A 19,697-nucleotide genomic window follows, 5' to 3' on the forward strand; every position below is an offset into this window, starting at 1 on the left:
TCAGGACCCTGTGTCTGAGGGATGTGGAAGACCCCTGAGCCCAATCACGGGGCCTCCACCTCACCCCCTGATCCATGAGGACATCAATGACCAGAAGATCCTAGAACTCACCTACAAGATGATTGAGCTGCTGACTGGAGAGGTGACACTGCTGGGAATGCTGGGACATTATGCAGTAACACTATGAAGGGATCGGGGGATGACGGTATCATTGTATGTGTCAGGTTCCTATAAGGTGTCAGGATGTTGCTGTCTATTTCTCCATGGAGGAGTGGGAGTATTTAGAAGGACACAGAGATCTGTACAAGAACGTCATAATGGAGGTTCCCCAGCCCCTCACATCTCCAGGTAATAGACAGGACTAAATACACACGGCCTATAATTATCTGTATGTAGAGAATGAATTCAGTCCCTGTATGTGTTTCCTCCAGATCTATCCAGTAAGAGGACAACACCAGAGAGATGTCCCCGTCCTCTTCTTCCACAGGACTGTAACCAAGAAGATCCCAGTGCTCCTCAGGATCATCAGGTAGATGGAGAGAAGGTGTCAGGAGATCTCCCCTATGATGTGTAGACGGCTGTGAAGGTCTTGTTCTCAGTCTTGTTTTATCCACCAGTATTATATGTTTTATACTTGTATAATGAGAGCGGTGGAGATGGCAGGATTAGAGCTGATCATAGATGGGACTTCTCCATCTGTCGGTGACTTTTACAATATTTGTTTCAGGGTGAAGATCTGACCCATATTAATACTACAGAGACAGATGTGAGAGATGATGAGCGGTGTAAAGAGGAGATTCCCACATATGACTACCCAGGTGAGTAGTGACCACTGAATGCAGAGAAGTCACAGATTCCTCTCAGTCACCGGCTGTGGCTGCTTTATCGGTGGTGTAGTCCGGCCGTATTACCATGATCACCATTTTGCCTCTAGACCACAACATTCTCCTCCACCCAAAACTGTGCAAATGACTTTGGGCATTGAAAGCCCTTTTCTATAGAACTTACAACCTGGATGATCCACCTACCCCCTGGGATTAGTGTGAGGGTGATCCCTTAAAGCGAGATCTATATAATTACTTGTACCTGACCAAATATAGGCCTAGTGCGCACTTAAAGGGTCACACTGGACGCAAAGTTAGGCCGGGATCACACTACTGTGTGTGATGCAAGAAAGTTGCACGAGTCTCTCGCATCAACACCCGTCGCTTCCGCCGCTATTCGGGATTGGAGCTGCGGCTGCATAGAAATCCTAAAGTTTATTCTCAAGACAAAGAGACAGGACTTAGACAGGTAATGACCAGAGTCTTCTAAACTATAAAGCCAAATGACAGCGTACGTAGAATGTGCTGACAAGTTAGAAAATCACTTGAAGAAAAATCTTATGCTGGGCCTGTAAGAGAAAGTGGAGGGTAATGATGCTGTTGGCTTCCTAGATCCCTGAGATCTTATCGGATGAATCTTCTCTCCCTTCTGTGCTGCTGAATGTCTCATAGTCACTAGGGATGAGCGAGTATACTCGTTAGGATTTGGTACTCACGGTACTCGAATCCTGGCGAGTATTTCACAACTCACCTCTCTAAGCTGTGCGTGGCTGAGGGCTGTAATATACATTTATTCCCGCCTGCAGGAGATGTGTTGGCTCCAGTCCTGGTGTCATGGATTCACTCCACATCATAAATTAGATTGTTTTTGATCCTAAGGAATTCAGATTACTGCACAATCTCTCCTGAAATGGGGAGCAATATTATTTTCTCTAATCTTCTGCTCAGGATCCATAGTAGCTCCAATGATCCACCATAAATGAGGGCAACTCTGGTTTACTGTTGATTAATCTGTATTTGTAGTTTTCAGTTAATGACATTCCCGTGCTCTGAGGCGGGGCTGTGGGTGGGGCTCTGGGGCAGGCTGTGGGCGGGGCTTTATGTGGTGCGCTGATTACATATTCATCTGTATTGGCTTATGACAGGTCGCTGATCCCTCACTGACCTGCCCCCCATTATTACATAATGCATATAATAGCATTGATATTATTGTTGATACTGCCTATAATATTGTGGCTATGGTGAGGCTCAGAAAAAAATTACATCCAGCAAAATGACACCAGCGGTGCCTGTCCAGTAGCCTCTATCTCTTACTTATAGGTGCTACTGCGCAGGCGCCGCCATCACCGGTGACATTTTGCTGGTTGACTCTATCTTCTCTGCTTTCCATATCCCAAGGATTGCCTTGCTCATCGCCCTTTAACACCCTTACATGGATCTGGACTTACACTGGGACCCCTAGGCTTGGACCATGGTGTTACCTGCTATTCTGTAGTATTAGATGGCAAGAAGAATAGTCAGGTAGCTGGGTCAGAACCAGAAGGACAGAATACAGAATCAGAAGACACAAGAGTAGTCAGTAAACGGGCCACGGTCACAGCAGGAAGCAAATACACAAGCCACAAGCTGAGCACAGAGGACTGAACCAGAGGAGAACAGCGCTGTATCTGGCAGATTCCGGCCATGTGCTTTGAGCTTTAGTAGGGTGTGGTACTTTCCAATTGGCTGAAGTAGGGAGCAGATTACTCCAGCTGGACAGCAGGAACAGATCCCAGATGAGATTGGACACACCATATGCAGAAGCCCTAATATAACTAAATGACAGAAAACCAGAATAGTAGAAATCCCCATAAAGTGATTCCATGTTATAAATTAATTCACCGAAGGTTATAATCTATACACACGGGGTCAAAATTGTTGGTACCCCTCGATTAATGAGAGAAAAACCCACAATGGTCACAGAAATAACTTGAATCTGACAAAAGTAATAATCTATCAAAAATCTATGAAAATGAACAAATGAAAGTCAGACATTGCTTTTCCACCATGCTTCCACAGAATTAAAAAAAAATAAAACTCATGAAATAGGCCTGGACAGAAATGATGGTACCCCTGAAAATAATGTGACAAAAGGAACATGATAAATCGCGGAGTGTCCACTAATTAGCATCACAGGTGTCTACAATCCTGGAATCAGTGAGTGGCCTGTATAGAGGCTGCAGATACTCACTGTGCTGTGTGGTGACATGGTGTGTATCACACTCAACATGGACCAGAGGAAGCGAAGGAAAGAGTTGTCTCAGGAGATTAGAAAGAAAGTTATAGACAAACATGTTACAGGTAAAAGTTATAAGACCATCTCCAAGCAGCTTGATGTTCCTGTAACTACAGCTGCACATATTATTCAGAAATTTAAGCTCCATTGGACTGTAGCCAACCTCCCTGGACGTGGCCGCAGGAGGAAAATTCATGGCAAATCAAAGAGATGGATAATACGAATGGTAACAAAAGAGTCCAGAAAAACTTCTAAACAAAAGGTGCACTTCAAGCTCAAGGAACATCAGTGTCAGATCCCACCATCACAACAATTTTCCTTTAAACCTCATTTTTTTTTTACTTTCGCAAGGGTAATAGGAGAAAATGGACTATAAATTTTGTGTTGCAATTTCTCCTGAGCATGCCGATACCCCATATGTGGGGGAAATCTACTGTTTGGGCACACAGCAGGGCTCGGAAGGGAAGGAGCGCCATTTGATTTTTTGAATGTAAAATATGCTGTAATAATTAGCGGTTGCCATGTCGCGTTTGGAGAGCCCCTGATCTGCCTAAACAGTGGAAACCCCCAATAAGAGACAACATTTTGGAGACTAGACCCCTTTAGGGAACTTATCCAGATGTGTATTGAGCACCTTGATCCCACAGGTGCTTCACAGAAGTTTATAACGTAGAGTTGTCGAAATAAAAAAAATAACATTTTTCACAAATAATTCAATTTTAGCTCCATATTTTGCATTTTCATAAGGGTAACAGGAGAAATTGCTCCATACAATTTGTTGTGCAATTTCTCCTGAGCTCGCCGATACCCCACATGTGGGAGAATACTACTGTTTGGGTGCATGGTAGAGCTTGGAAGGGGAAGAAGCGCCATATTGGAGAGCAGATTTTGCTGGAATTGTTTGTAGGTGACATGTCAAATTGTCAGAGCCCCTGACATGTCTAAACAGTGAAAACCCCCAACACGTGACCCCATTTTTGAAACTAGACTCCAAGGCGCTTATCTAGATGTGTGGTGGGCTCTTTGAACCCCCAAGTGCGTCACAGAAGTTAATTACGTAGAAACGTAAAAATAAAAAATCTTTTTTTTTAAAAAAAAAAAAAAAAGTTCTTTTCGCCCTCCAATTTTTATCCAAAGGGTAACAGGAGAAATTGGACCGCAAAAGTTGTTGTGCAATTTGTCCTGAGTATTCTGACACCCCTTATGTGGGGGTAAACCACTGTTTGGGCGCATGGCAGAGCTTGGAAGGGAAGGAGCGTCATATTGGAAAGGAGATTTTGCTGGAATTGTTTGTGGGTGACATGTTACATTATCAGAGCCCCTGAGGTGCCAGAACAGCATAAGGCCCCAAAAGTGACTGCATTTTACCAAAAACTTCCCTAAATGAATTCTTCTTGTGGTGCAGTGAGCATACTGACACCACAGCTGTTCCATAGAAAATTATACCATTGGCCAGTGAAGAAAAAATAATTACATTTTTACCACTAAAATGTTGTTTTAACCCCAGATTTTACATTGGAAAATATATAGATAGGTAAATGGTCACTACACCCATAGATGAATTCACAGGGTGGTGTCATTTCCAATTCCCAGAGGGGTGTCATTTCTAAAATGTGGTCACTTCAGGGGGGGTTCTGCTGTTATGACACTTTGGAGAGCCTCTAAGTGCCAGAACAACAGAATCCCCCCTGAAGCGACCCCATTTTGGAAATGATACCCCTCTGATAATTCATCTATGGATATAGTGACCATTTTCACTACATGGATGATTTCCAGAAACACGTAGTGGAAGTTTCAGAGCAAAAATTGCAAAAATGTCATTGTGGTGCCCAATATATTGTGCCCAGCTTGTGTCTCTGGAGACCTCCCCCCACCTACCCCCGGAAATTGTTAAGTCAGCTCTACTGAAATGTGTCTGTCACTAAATAAACCAAATGCTTGAATGTCAAAACAGTTCAAAAACGTGGTTCTGTGTGGAAGATTGTAAAGCCGTCATGGAGGCATAAGGCTGGCAGTGATGGGCATTGTGGGTAATAATAGCGGGGATCATGCCTCATTCCTCTCTAGGAACATACACGACATCTTCTCTGGGGGTTCTTTCTTGTTTCAGTTACTGGGATGAGTGTAATAAAATGTCGCTCAGTGAGTCTTCTGACATCTTCAGATTCTAAAGGATTGGCGGGGACAAAATTTTCAAAAACAAGATTTTCAGTGACCTTTTCCTGATAAGGAAAGTATCTGCATTTCCGGCTTTTTTGTATAACACAAAAGAATTATATGTGGCCACCTGAAACAAATACATGACTAACTTTTTATACCAGATCTATGATTTTCTTGATACCTGGTATGGCTGTAGAACCTGATCTGCAAGGTCCACACCCCCATATATTTGTTGTAGTCAGTGACAGACCCAGGTTTTGGAGTAGTGGATCCCTGTTGGTCTGCAGTGGCCCTTGTGGCATCTGTGTGGATCGAGCTCAGGATAAAAATATCTAATTCATCCTTATACTTAAGGGCAAGCAGCTTTCCATTGTGTAAAGACCCTGACTGCCACTTTCGGAACTTTTTGCTGACCAATGATTGTGTACTGTAAACCGCTGACTGTTTTTGTGAATGGTCCCACAAGCCCCTATGTTATGTTCAACCAGACTTATAAATAGGGGTATGCTGGTGTAGTAGTTGTCAACATATTGATTGCAGCCTTTTTGTAAAAATGGAGTTATCAGCTCCCAAACGACTTTTCCAGATGTCCCCAGATAAGTAGGGCCTCCTGGTGGGTTTAGTTTGTTGTCTTTCCCCTCATAAATGTGAAAAGCTGATGTGTATCCGGTTGAACTCTCGCACATTTTATAGAGCTTTATTCCGAATCTTGCCCTCTCAGAAGGAATAAATTGCTTGAGGTGCAGTCTTCCTCTGAATTTTACAAGGGACTCATCAATGGAAATGTTTTCTGTTGGGGTGTAAAGCTTTATGAACTTTTCTGTCAAGTCTTCGATGATGTGTCTGATTTTGAATAGTCTGTCATGTTCTGGGGCATCTCTGGGCAGGCATTGACTATTGTCGTTAAAATGCCAAAATCTCATGAACATTTCATAACGGGTCCTAGGAAGAACGGCAGAAAACATAGGGGTGGCTTGAACAGGGCAGTTGGACCAATGGCACCGAATGCTCGTTTCTTTATCAAGCCCCATAGCGAATGTAAGTCCTAAAAATGTTTTCGTTTCTAGGACATTAGTTTGTCCATAAATTTGACCTAGCATAATAGGATGGTGGATTCTGGCTGATGAATTGGGACACATATAAATTTGTAGGACAATATGCTCTAGCAAGCTATCTGTCAGAAACAAATTTAAAAAAATAATTGGTCCAAAATTTTCCACCTCCACATTTATACCAGGAATGGCATTAAAATTAGGGATGAATGGAGTAGCCGAATCCGAAGCCTCCCATCTGGGAAATGCTACATCAAGAGGCAAAGCCCCTTGGACATTGGTGTGCGCCAATTCCCGAGCAATAGGGACAGCGCTAGTACTGGGCATTGTTCCCTGAGTTGGAGACATTTCTCCAGAAGCGCTATTTGTCCTTCTTCTTGTACTGGTCCTTGTGTGTGAGGATGGACCAGAATCACTGCTCATTTCTGAGCTATCACTGTCGCTGCTACTAAAGCCCTCGATATCCACATCACCATCTGACACTGCACTTTCTTCACTGTCAGAACATAAAAGTGTATAAGCCTCCTCTGTACTATAAAACTGACGAGCCATTTTATTCGTTTTTTATTTCTTTTTCCGGAAATAGAAAACTCTGACATGACTGACGGGACCAAATTATTGGGGAGACAATTGAGAAAAGCCTTATTCTTTACCCTACCCCTAACTTTAGAATAAACCCTATCTTTAGCCTAATAATAATAATAATAATAATAATAAATTTTATTTTTATAGCGCCGACATATTCCGCAGCACTTTACATTTCAGAGGGGATTTGTACAGACAATAGACATTACAGCATAACAATAATCACATACAGTAGATTATAACAAATAACAAGAGGAGTGAGGGCCCTGCTCGCAAGCTTACAGTCTATGAGGAAAGAGGGAGACACGAAAGGTGGGTGGTAACAGTTGCCCTGATTGTATGGACCAGCCATAATGTTAAGTGTGTAACAGTACAGACACAGAGGGCTAATGGATGCATAAAGCATGTGGGAACATGATGCTGGGAACCTGGTTATGGTAAAACTTTTGGCTCTGCCACACAGGGATAGGTTAGGTTAATGTGTTGAGGCGATAGGCCAGTCTGAATAAATGCGTTTTCAGGACACGCTTAAAATTGTGGGGATTGGGGACTAATCGTATTGACCTGGGAAGTGCATTCCAAAGAATTGGCGCGGCACGTGTAAAGTCTTGGAGACGGGAGTGGGAGGTTCTGACTATTGAGGATACTAACCTCAGGTCATCAGCAGAACGGAGGGCGCGGGTAGGGTGGTATACTGAAACAAGGGAGGAGATGTAGGGTGGTGCTGAGCCATGGAGGGCTTTGTGGGTGAGGGTAATAAGTTTATACTGAATTCTGGAGTGGATGGGTAGCCAGTGTAATGACTGGCACAAGGTAGAGGCATCGGTGTAACGATTGGTGAGGAATATGATCCTGGCTGCAGCATTCAGGACAGATTGGAGAGGGGAGAGTTTGGTAAGAGGGAGACCGATTAGAAGAGAGTTACAATAGTCGAGACGAGAATGAATAAGAGAAACAGTAAGAGTTTTTGCAGAGTCAAAAGTAAGAAAAGGTCGAATTCTAGAAATGTTTTTGAGGTGCAGATGACAAGAGCGAGCCAGTGATCGAATGTGGGGGGCAAAGGAAAGCTCGGAATCAAGTATGACCCCAAGACAGCGGGCATGTTGCTGGGGAGTAATAGTGGAACCACACACAGAAATAGCAATGTCGGGTATAGGTACATTAGTAGCGGGAGGAAACACCAGGAGTTCAGTCTTTGACAGGTTCAGTTTCAGATATAGTGAGGACATGATATTAGACACAGCGTTTAGACAATCGCCAGTGTTTTCTAGAAAGGCTGGCGTGATGTCAGGAGAAGAAGCGTATAATTGGGTGTCATCAGCATAGAGATGGTACTGGAAACCAAATCTACTGATTGTTTGACCAATAGGGGCAGTGTACAAGGAGAAGAGGAGGGGGCCTAGAACCGATCCTTGAGGAACCCCAACAGTAAGGGGAAGGTGAGAGGAGGAGGAACCGGCAAAAGAAACAGTAAAGGAGCGGTCAGAGAGATAGGAGGAGAACCAGGAGAGAACGGTGTCCTTGAGGCCAATGGAATGGAGCATAGTGAGGAGGAGCTGATGATCCACAGTGTCGAATGCTGCAGAGAGATCCAAGAGAATTAGCATGGAGTAATGACCATTTGATTTAGCTGTTAGCAGATCATTAGAGACTTTAGTGAGGGCAGTTTCGGTGGAGTGTAAAGAGCGGAAACCGGATTGGAGAGGGTCGAGAACAGAGTTTTCTGAGAGATAGCGGATAAGACGGGAGTGGACCAGGCGTTCCAGGAGTTTAGAGATGAAGGGAAGATTAGAGACAGGTCTATAGTTAGCGGCACAGTTTTGGTCGAGGGATGGTTTTTTAAGTAGTGGATGTATGATGGCATGCTTAAATGAGGAGGGAAAAATACCAGAAGAGAGAGAGAGGTTAAATATTTTAGTTAGGTGAGGGGTGACAGCAGGGGAAAGGGACTGGAGGAGATGTGACGGAAATGGGTCACTGGTGCAAGTAGTTGGGCGAGAAGATGCAAGGAGCCTGCTTACTTCTTCTTCTGTGACTGGTTCAAAATCAGAGAGTGAGTTAGATGCAGTGGGGGAGGGAGGACAGTGCATGGTATGAGGGGATTTGGAGATAATTTCCTGTCGGATCTGGTCAATTTTTTCTTTGAAGTAATTGGCCAGATCGTCAGCTCGGAGCTCCGTGGTTGGGGCCTGTACTCTTGGATTGAGTAGAGAATGAAAAGTGTCAAAGAGACGTTTCGGGTTGTTGGACAGTGAGGTGATGAGGGTGTTGAAATAGGTTTGTTTGGAGAGGTGAAGGGCAGTGTTGTATGTTCTAAGCATAAACTTAAAATGGATGAAATCTTCGTGTAGATTGGATTTTCTCCACAGACGTTCGGCGCACCTGGAGCACCGCTGCAGGAAACGTGTTTGCACCGTGTGCCAGGGTTGTCGCCGTCTGTGTTGTGGTGTTCTATTTATAGGGGGTGCAAATTCATCCAGGGCACTTTGAAGTGTTTCATTGTAATGCTTCAATGCAGAATCAAGACATGAGAGGGAGGAGATAGGGGCCAATGAAGACTGCAAGTTCTTCAGAAGTTTCTGGGTGTTAATGGCCTGTATGTTTCTATAAGTCTGGACAGTGGGGGTGACCTGAGCAGCCTGGCAGTTCTTTATAGAGAATGAAAGAAGATTGTGGTCAGAGAGCCTAACACTAACCCTAACTATAGCACTAACTGTAACCTGCCTTATCTGTTTTTCCATTGACAGATGATGGACCTGAGTGGGGACTTGTTTTTTGTGAGATGAGAATTGGTATAATTTTTGCTTACATAAGGCTGGTTTCACACTAGCTTATTTTCCACGCAGCGCTCGGTGCCGCTAAGCCCCGCCCCCTGCCGACTCCCTGCCCGTCCCATCCGGTCATCGCCGCCTACTATCACACATGGCCGCATGCGATCTGCGCACCCTATCTTTAGCATAGGGTGCGCAGGCCGTGCTCTAGTAGGATTTTAACGTGCGCTGCGCACTTTTGAAGGTGCGCCAAGCGCACCAAAATGCAACATGGTGCGTTCGGCGCACACCAGCACATTTTTAAAAGTGCGGAGCGCACGCTAAAATCCTACTAGCACACGGTCTGCGCACCCTATGCTAAAGATAGGGTGCGCAGATCGCATGCAGCCGTTTGTGATAGTAGGCGGCGATGACCGGATGGGGCGGGCAGGGAGTCGGCAGGGGGTGGGGCTTAGCGGCTCCGAGCGCTGCGTGGAAAATAAGCTAGTGTGAAACTATCCTAACATTGATTGGTTTCTTTTTATTGGATATTTGGGAGGCAGAATGAACAAACAGTTGAACACCGCACACTACTGGTTCATCCTACAAGGTTTTCTATTAGACTGTGAACTGTCATTGTCTTGGTAAATAATTAAAGTTTTTTTACATAGCTTGCCATTTTTATTGACAGTTTAAGTAGAAATGTTGAAAAATCTAGAACTCAAGAATATTTTATTAACCCCTTAACGACCACCGATACGCCTTTTAACGGCTTTAATTAAGGGTACTCATACCTCCCAACTTTTGAAGAAGGCAAAGAGGAATAAAGGTGGTGGCGCTAAATTTTAGGCCACGCCCCTAGCCACACCCATTTTAAGCCACACCCATTTACACACACCTTTTCCTCACTCCTCTGTCCACCCCAGACTCTTGTGTCCCCTCTGTACTCCTCTGTCCACCCCAAACTCCTCTGTTCTCCTCTGTCCACCCGACTCCTGTGTCCCCTCTGTACTCCTGTGTCTACCCCAGACTCCTCTGTTTTCCTCTGTCCACCCCAGACTTCTGTGTCCCCTCTGTACTCCTCTGTCCACCCCAGACTCCTGTGTCCCCTCTGTACTCCTCTGTCCACCCCAAACTCCTCTGTTCTCCTCTGTCCACCCCAGACTCCTGTGTCTACCCCAGACTCCTCTGTACTCCTCTGTCCACCCCAGACTACTGTGTCCCCTCTGTACTCCTCTTTCCACCCCAGACGCCTCTCCCTTCTGTCCACCCCAGACTCCTCTGTCCCCTCTAGTTTCCTTTCTCTCCCTCAGACTCCTCAGTCCCCTCTGGACTCATCTGACCCCTCTAGTCCTCTGTCCCTTCTGTTCCCTCTGGACTTCTCTCTTTCCCCCAGACTCCACTTTCCCCTCCGGACTCCTATCTCCCTCAGACTCCACACTGTCCCCTCCGGACTCCTCTCTGTCCCCTCCGGACTCCTCTCTGTCCCCTCCGGACTCCTCTTTGTCCCCTCCAGACCTCTCTGTCCCCGAGACTCCACTGTCCCCCCCAGACTCAGCGTGTTCCGTGTACCTGAGCGCCTGACCGCGTCCTCACAGCACCACAAGCTCTCTGGGCACTTGCTGCAGGATGGGGCGCCTCTCCTTGGTGATATATGGTAGCTGTAGTTCCGGGTTCTTGCTTCCTGGGGCTGGGCTGGAGGTGAGCTCTGTGCACCCTGTGGATGTGACGCGGCGATCCCCACACTGTGTGCGGCCTCTGCTGTATTTTGCGGTCATACACCGCGATCGCGGGATAGAAAGCTTCCCGGCCGAGACGGCAGGATAAGGACCAGAAATCGGGTCTGTCCCGCGGGAATCGGGAGGGTTGGGACCTATGGGTACTGAAACCACAGCGCCGTGAATTCACTGCGCTGTGGAGTAAGTAAATAGCACCCCCAGTGTCGTATTTTCTCTGAGGTCTTGGCTGCAGGGGGTAGCCGAGACCCCAGAGAACATGAATCGGGTTTGTTTTTGCCGACCCCGCTTTTGCAATCGCCGTTATTAACCCTATAACGGCGACTGCAAAAAAAAGCCGCGATTTTGCATTTAATTTCTCTTTCCTCTGATGTGATCGTATATCTGAGGCAAGAGAAATAGGGTCCCCTATCCCCCCCCGGTAACTCTCCGTGGTCCAGGGTCCCCTTCCGGTGGTCTTGCGTCCCGCCGGCGTCCTCCAGTGGGCGCCGCCATCTTGGATCCGGAGAAAATGGGCGCAGGCACAGTGCGCCCGCCGTAAATCTGCAGGCTCCGGCTGGCAGATTCCATTCATTCATTTTGATCACTATGATAAACTATCATAGTGATCAAAATAAAAAAAATAGTAAATAACCCCCTTAGTTAGGCAAACATAATGAAATAAAGAATATTGTTTTTTTTTTCATTTTTCCGCTAGGGCTAGGGTTAGAACTAGGGTTAGGGCGAATTATAATTAGGGTTGGGGTTAGGGTTGGAGCAAGAATTGAGGGGTTTCCACTATTTACTATTTTGGGGGTCTAAAAATTGGGGGTTAAAAAAATCACTTTTGTGGAAATAAAAAAAACTTTTTATTTTCACGGCTCTGCGTTATAAACTTCTGTGAAGCACTTGGGGGTTCAAAGTGCTCAACACACACCTAGATAAGCTCCTTGTGGGGTCTAGTTTCCAAGATGGGGTCACTTGTGGTGGTTTTCCACTGTTTAGGTACATCAGGGGCTCTGCAAATGCAACATGACGCCCGCAGACCATTCCATCAAAGTCTGCATTCCAAAATGGCACTCCTTCCCTTCCAAGCTCTCCCACATATGGGGTATCCGCGTACTCAGGACAAATTGCACAAAAACTTTTCTGTTCCAATTTCTCCTGTTACCCTTAGGAAAATAAAACATAGAAGGCTAAAAAATCATTTTAGAGGAAAAATGATTTTTAATTTTCTCGGCTCTACGTTATAAACTTCTGTGAAGCACTTGAAGGTTCAAAGTCTAGATAAGTTCCTTAAGGGGTCTAGTTTCCAAAATGGGGTCACTTGTGGGGGTTTCCACTGTTTAGGCACATCAGGGGCTCTCCAAACGCAACATGGCATCCGATCTCAATTCCAGCCAATTCTGCGTTGAAAAAGTCAAGCAGTGCTCCTTCCCTTGCGAGCTCTGCCGTGCGCTGAAAAAGTGGTTTACCCCCACATATGGGGTATCGGCGTATTCAGGAGAAATTGCACAACAAGTTTTGTGGTTCATTTTCTCTTTTAACACTTTTAAAAATAAAAATAATTGGTTCTGAATTAAATTTTTTGCAAAAAAGTTAAATGTTAATTTTTTCCTTCCATATTGCTTTAGTTCCTGTGAAACACGTAAAGGGTTAATAAAGTTCTTGATTGTGGTTTTGAGCAGCGCCTTGAGGGGTCTAGTTTTTAGAACGGTGTCACTTTTGGGTATTTTCTGTCATGTACACCCCTCAAAATGACTTTAAATATGATGTGGTCCCTAAAAAAATGGTTTTGTAAATTTTGTTGTAAAAATGAGAAATCGCTGGTCAACTTTTAACCCTTATAACTTCCTAACAAAAAAAAAAAAAATTTGGTTCCAAAATTGTGCTGATGTAAAGTAGACATGTGGGAAATGTTATTTATTAAGATATTTGTCTGACACATATCTCTGATTTAAGGGCATAAAAATTTAAAGTTTTAAAATTGCAAAATTTTTTGCCATATTTCTGTTATTTTCATAAATAAACACAAGACATATTGAAGAAATGTTACCACTAACATGAAGTACAATATGTCATGAAAAAACATTCTCAGGATCAGTGGGATCCATTAAAGCGTTCCAGAGTTATAACCTCATAAAATGACAGTGGTCAGAATTGTAAAAATTGGCCTGGTCATTAAGCTGCAAACTAGCTCTGTCACTAAGGGGTTAAAAAAATTGTTTTTTATCTTAGCAGATGACTGTACCAGGAGATCAGAGGGACAGCTGACATCTTCAATGTTTAAATCTGATGATCTTGAGATCCTACAAGATACAACTGAAGTGATTGCTATTACTCCAGATATACCATCATCCATTCACAGCAAAGATCTGTCATCTGATCCTATGAAACAGGTCCCATCTTCTGATTCATTACTGACTACTAAGGAAAATCAAAGTCACAAAAGAGGCAATAAAAAACAAACTGCTCCTAAAGCAAAGAAGTCATTTTCATGTTCAGAATGTGGGAAATGTTCTAAAAAGAAATCTCATTTTGTTACCCACCAGAGAACTCACACAGGGGAGAAGCCTTTTTCATGTTCAGAATGTGGGAAATGTTTTACACGTAAATCACTGCTTGTTACTCACCATAGAACTCACACAGGGTTCGAGAAGCCTTTTTCATGTTCAGAATGTGGGAAATGTTTTAACCTGAAAGGAAATCTTGTTAGACACCAAAGAACTCACAGAAGAGAGAAGCCATATTCATGTTCAGAATGTGAGAAATATTTTACCAAGAAACAGAATCTTGATGAACACCAAAGAACTCACTCAGGAGAGAAGCCTTTTTGATGTTCAGAATGTGGGAAATGTTTTACTCAGAATTCAAATCTTGTTACATATGAGAGAATTCACACAGCAGAGAAGCCATATTCATGTTCAGAATGTGGGAAATGTTTTAAATGGGAAAATAAACCTTGATTGCCATCAAAGAACCCACACAGGGGAGAAGCCTTTTTCCTGTTCATAATGTGGGAAATATTTTAACCGGAAAGCGCTTCTTGTTAGACATCAGAGCAGTCACAAAGAGGAGAAGATTTTTTCATTTTCTTAATGTGGGAAATATTTTACTTGGAAATCAGCTGTTAATAAACATCAGAGACGTCACATAGGGGAGAAGCCTTTTTTATGTTCATAGTGTTGGAATAGTTTTAACCAAAATTGAATCTTCTTAAATGGGTTGTCTCTTGTCATTCCTCATGTTTGCGGACAAAAGGATAAAACTAAACCTTATTCATTCCAAATGTAAAACTATACCCATAATTCACCCCCTGAAGGTTAGTCAGTAGGTGACTAATAGAAAAACATGTACCCCACATCTCAGTATATAGAGTGAGGTGACGTATACACACTCACTCTCCAAGCCTCTCATTTCTCCGGGCTTCATCATCCTCACCAAAGGCGACTCATCAGGAGACTCTTTAATATTGAACTATATTCAAGCGAGGCTAGACAAAAAAAAAACTAAAATCATATTATCCGAAACAGTCAGAAAACTAGCCCCATATTGGCAGATCCCAGACCTCAGACTATATACTGTGTAAGTTTATAAGCCCCTCCATTGTCAGGAATAGATAGTATGTGACAATACAGTATAATTCTTGTGTTTTTCTCCTATAGGGACTGCCCTAGTTTGGTAATGTAACAGCTGTTAATTAGTAGTGCAGACAAATTGTCCTAGACTAAACTCAGTCTTCAGACGGCCCAATATGTACCACTCAGGGAAAACTTACCTGCTCCAAAGATCATTAGCAGCTTCTAACTAATGGCCATGCTGCGGTCTGTCAGGGAATGAGTGCAATATTGTTATAAAGACTAGGGATATGTGCAGTCATAATGTCTGGGAGATCTGTGCCATTATTTAGTATGAATATGGAAATTATCTCTGAAAGGTAAGTGTTCCCTGAGTGGTATATACGGGATTATCACATACTATCTATTCCTGACACTGGAGGGGCTTATAAACTTACACAGTATATAGTTTAGATATATATATTGGGGGTGCTAGTACTACAAGAGGAATATCCGCTGCACGACAAACAACACACCTCCAAGTTGTTGATTAAAGTGCAAATAAAATTAAAAATGTCTGTGCTGAATAATCCTCACAAATCCAGAAAATACCCTAATTTTAGGGCTATAGAATGACAAAATATAACAATAGCTTGCAAATAAGTGAGAAAATAATCAATAAATGAGATAAGAAGCAAAAAAAAAAAAAAAAACCCCTCTGAAAAAAAATTTTTTGAAAAATTTTTTTTTTAAAGAGGGTTTTTTTTTTTGTGTTTCTTATCTCATTTATTATTTTCTCACTTATTTGCAAGCTATTGTTATATTTTGTCACTTTATAGCCCTAAAATAAGGCCAGGGTCACACTACCCGACGCTAAATACGGTCCGTAGTTTACAGGCGTAATACGGATGAATGACACCTAAATAGTGCTCCGTAGGTCATCCGTAAGCAAGGTGTGGTCGCGTATTTTGCGCATGTCAGCATCCGTATGGAATCCGTATGCTGAGATTTTCTCGCAGCCTTGCAAAATGGACATTTAACGGTTTTGAGGCCTGCTAATTATTTAAATCATTAGCCTGCACTCTATTTATTGGCTCAGGAACAGGTGGAAGCCTTCATTCTGTCCATTTGTCACCTTGCCTTCACTAGGTGTGTTGGTGGTGTATGTGCAACATGGCAAACAGTCTGACTTTCAACACAACTGAGCAGGTTCTCTTCAACTGGCCTTTGTCACGCCGCTTTGGCCAACCATACCCAGTGATAGTGGATCCGCGGAGGAGACGCATGTGGATACATCCACTTTTGAGGCAACGACTCACAAGAGTTAATTTTCACCGCCTCTATTCTCTGCGGGAGCATCCTGTCAAATTCTACCAATACTGTCGCATGAGCCTTGCAACATTTGATCGACTCTTGGAGACAGTGCGCCCTGGGAAAACCTTTCAGGACACAAGGATGCGCAAAGCTATATCTGCAGAGGAGCGACTTCTACTCACAATACGGTATGTACTACAGAACCACATTCTCTAGGTTCATAATGTGTTGGGCAAAGTTTGAATTTTTGCATTCTTGTAGTAAGTTTTAGGCCCTCATCTTAGTCCACATATGTTTCAACTTACAGACCAGAATGTTATGTGGAATATGTACTGAATATCACTTACTCATTGTGCAAAGCAAGATGTGTGTTATTTGCTCTGAAATCTTACCAAGTTTGGTATGTATGGACCTGTTTGTTTTGTAAATATGTGCATTCGACAATCATCCTTTTCTGTTGTTCTTCAGCTTCCTGGCCACTGGCCTATCTTATGCTGTCCTCCACCATGAGTTTATGATTGGAAGATCAACCATATCTGGCATAGTCAGGTCAACATGTAGTGAAATATGGACAAGACTATATCAAGTCGTCATGCCCGAGCCCAGGATGGAAGACTGGTTGAGGATATCAAGGTACTTTGAGGAGGAATGCCAGTTTCCAAATTGTATTGGGGCCCTTGATGGCAAACATATCCGGGTGCGTAAGCCGCCGAACTCTGGCTCCCAATTCTTCAATTCTAAACAATACTTTTCTGTTGTATTGTTGGCTGTGACAAATCCTCAATACAAGTTTATAATTGTTGACATTGGGGCCTATGGAAGGACGGGAGACTCTAGAGTCTTCAATACTTCCATTATGGCTCGGCGGCTACGCAACAACCAGTTGGATCTGACAGCTACCAGGCTCCACTCAAGAATGTGTCCCTTATGTCCTTGTGGCAGATGAGGCCTTTCAGTTAACACGCAATGTCATGAGGCCATATCCCTGGCGCAACCTTCACCACAGGCGCAGGATATTTAACTTGCGCCTATCACGTGCTCGGCAACTGGTGGAGTGTTCTTTTGGCATTCTTTGTGCCAAATGGCGGGTACTCCAGTCTGCCATTCAGCTGAGAGAACAAAATGTTAATGAAGTAGTGAAAGCCTGTGTGGTTCTTCATAACTTCACCAGGATACATGATTGTTCCTCCTCTGCTGGTGTGCGTAGGCCGGACAATGTGCGTAGGGTGAGACCACCTATGAACCATCAACGTAGACCGATCTCTGGCCTCAAAGTGCATGATATTTTCACTAATTACTTTATGGCACCTCAGGGGGAACCTTCTTGGCAAGAGCATGCTGTATCTATGTTGGCAATGTTGGTTTGATGTGTGTCAAAATAAATATATTTCTACCCCTTCTGAATCTATGACTGTTGATTTGATTTGGTAAGCGTATTTTGATAGGGGGTTTGGACAATTAAGACAGAGACGTAAAGTGTAGTTGCCAAATTTTTACTTTTGCTTTTTTTTTTTTTTTAGTTTGTAAGGCAAACATATTCTTGCCCTATGAAAAACTTGGGCAATGGCCCAAATTGGGCTTTTGGCATATTTCAACATTGTTGTTAAAACAAAATTACAAACATATCCAACAACATACAAAGTGCAATAACAACATTGCAACTGTACACATTTTTTAATCCAAAGTAAAAAAGAGGAGTTTATCCATCATCAAAATGAGCTACAAAAGATAATACTAACATTTATTATGAAGGTTTTAAAATCATTTTAATAAGCCACCATGATAGGCAAGGCTACCTTACGCGTATCTGACACATATTACATGTCTGTAATAAACACAATATTTCACCGCACTATACTGGGAAAGTCAAAGGATCAAATTAGAAGACTGACTTGATAATACATAGAGAGAGCGTGATGGTCTTGAGGCTGTTTGCCTTGATTTTGGAATATAGTTAGCTGGCCTAAATTTTGCTAAGTGAATATGGACAGCACGCCTTTTCTAGGCATTATCAAGTGAGTAGTCTATTTTGATCCTTTGACTTTGCCAGTATAGCGCTGTGAAATATTGTCTTTTTTACAGACATGTAATATGTCTCAGAAACGCATAAGGTAGCTTTGCCTGTCATGGTGTCTTAATCATATGATTTGAAAACCGTCATAAGAAATGTTAGTATTACCTATTTTAGCTCATTTTGCTGCTGGAGAAAACCTCTTTTTTACTTTGCCTTGGGATTTTAACCACCAGTTCAAACACACTGGACATCTCCTGCCATCAGACCGCTTAAGAACACTCATGTACAGTATGGGTTTACAATTTCCATGTTTTTAGCCACTTATAAATTGTGGAATGTTGGGGAAGGAGAAGGCAGAGGAGCAGCCTGTGGTTGCTGCTGACTACTTTGAGCAACATCGCCCTGTGTGGGTGCATACTGTTGCCCATGGTGTTGGTACTGACTTTCCTCCTGTGCTTGTTGGGGGTAGTGGCCATAGTAATACTGCTGAGGGGCATCTTGTTGGGGCGGGTAGGCCCGTGTCTCATACCCACCAATATAGCCATGTCGTTCCCAACCAGGTTGGGACCAGCCTCCAACACTGGGTGGGAAAAAGTGGCCATATTGGTGGGGTTGGCTAGAGCCAGAAATCTGTTGCTGCTGTTGGGAAGGTTGGGTAGGGGGAGGAAGGGGGTGAGGTGTAGGCCCACGTATTTGAGGATGTTCAGACCCTGCTTGACCAAGCATCTGTGTGGGTGGTCTCATGCGCATTAGATTTCTGTGGGAAAGCTTGCCACCTCTCCAGATATTCAAAAAGCTCATATGGGGTATTGGGGGGGGTGCTTGCATCAAGCAGGATCTGAAAACATCCCCGAATACGGAGCCTGACCTCACGGGAAAGGGCACGGAGATAAAGGGCCAGGCTACATGAGTAGGTCTCCTCCCCATCATCTGTAGTGACTCGAGATAAATAATTTAGGACCCCTGTGTCCACATTGGTCCTGCTCTCTTGAACAGCGACCTGGCGCCTTCTTCGGCATAGCCGGGATGTAACAGCAGCCTGTGGGGAGCCCCGGATCAGGCCATTCTGGCTGCTGCTCAAGTTGCCCTGTTCCTCCAGGATGGGTGATGGGGCAGCAGCAGACGGTCCTGGTGGTGTGGTTTGTTGGGCAGCCAATGGGTTCTCCTGTGATGACTCATCTTCACCCATGCTTCTTGTAGGGGGAGAAGATGGGCCAGCCACCTCATCCCCTACAGGATCAATTATGGGCTCTGTCTCTGAGCCCGTTCCTCAATCCGTAAGGTTGGATTGAGTTCTGTTAGGCTCCTTTCACACATCAGGTTTTCGGCGTCAGGCGCGTTCCGGCGTCGTGCCGGAGCGCCGGATCCGGCAAATGTTTAGTAAAACCGGATGTGACGGATCTGGTTTTCTGCCGGATCCGTCTTGCTCTTGACAGCCAAAACCGGATCCG

The 19,697-nt window shown here is 43.9% G+C and overlaps 1 long non-coding RNA gene across 1 annotated transcript; it reads left to right on the forward strand.

Moving 5' to 3' along the window:
• The first annotated feature begins 15,790 nt into the window (after positions 1-15,790).
• LOC141075935 (uncharacterized) lies at positions 15,791-17,636 on the forward strand. The gene is made up of 2 exons (XR_012227365.1): positions 15,791-16,420; positions 16,701-17,636. It is a non-coding gene; the product is annotated as an uncharacterized lncRNA (long non-coding RNA).
• The last annotated feature ends 2,061 nt before the right edge of the window (positions 17,637-19,697 follow it).

Source organism: Dendrobates tinctorius, unplaced genomic scaffold (genome assembly GCF_039654945.1).
Source record: "Dendrobates tinctorius isolate UK_male_01 unplaced genomic scaffold, ASM3965494v1 ptg000380l, whole genome shotgun sequence".
Classification (NCBI taxonomy): Eukaryota; Metazoa; Chordata; class Amphibia; order Anura; family Dendrobatidae; genus Dendrobates; species Dendrobates tinctorius.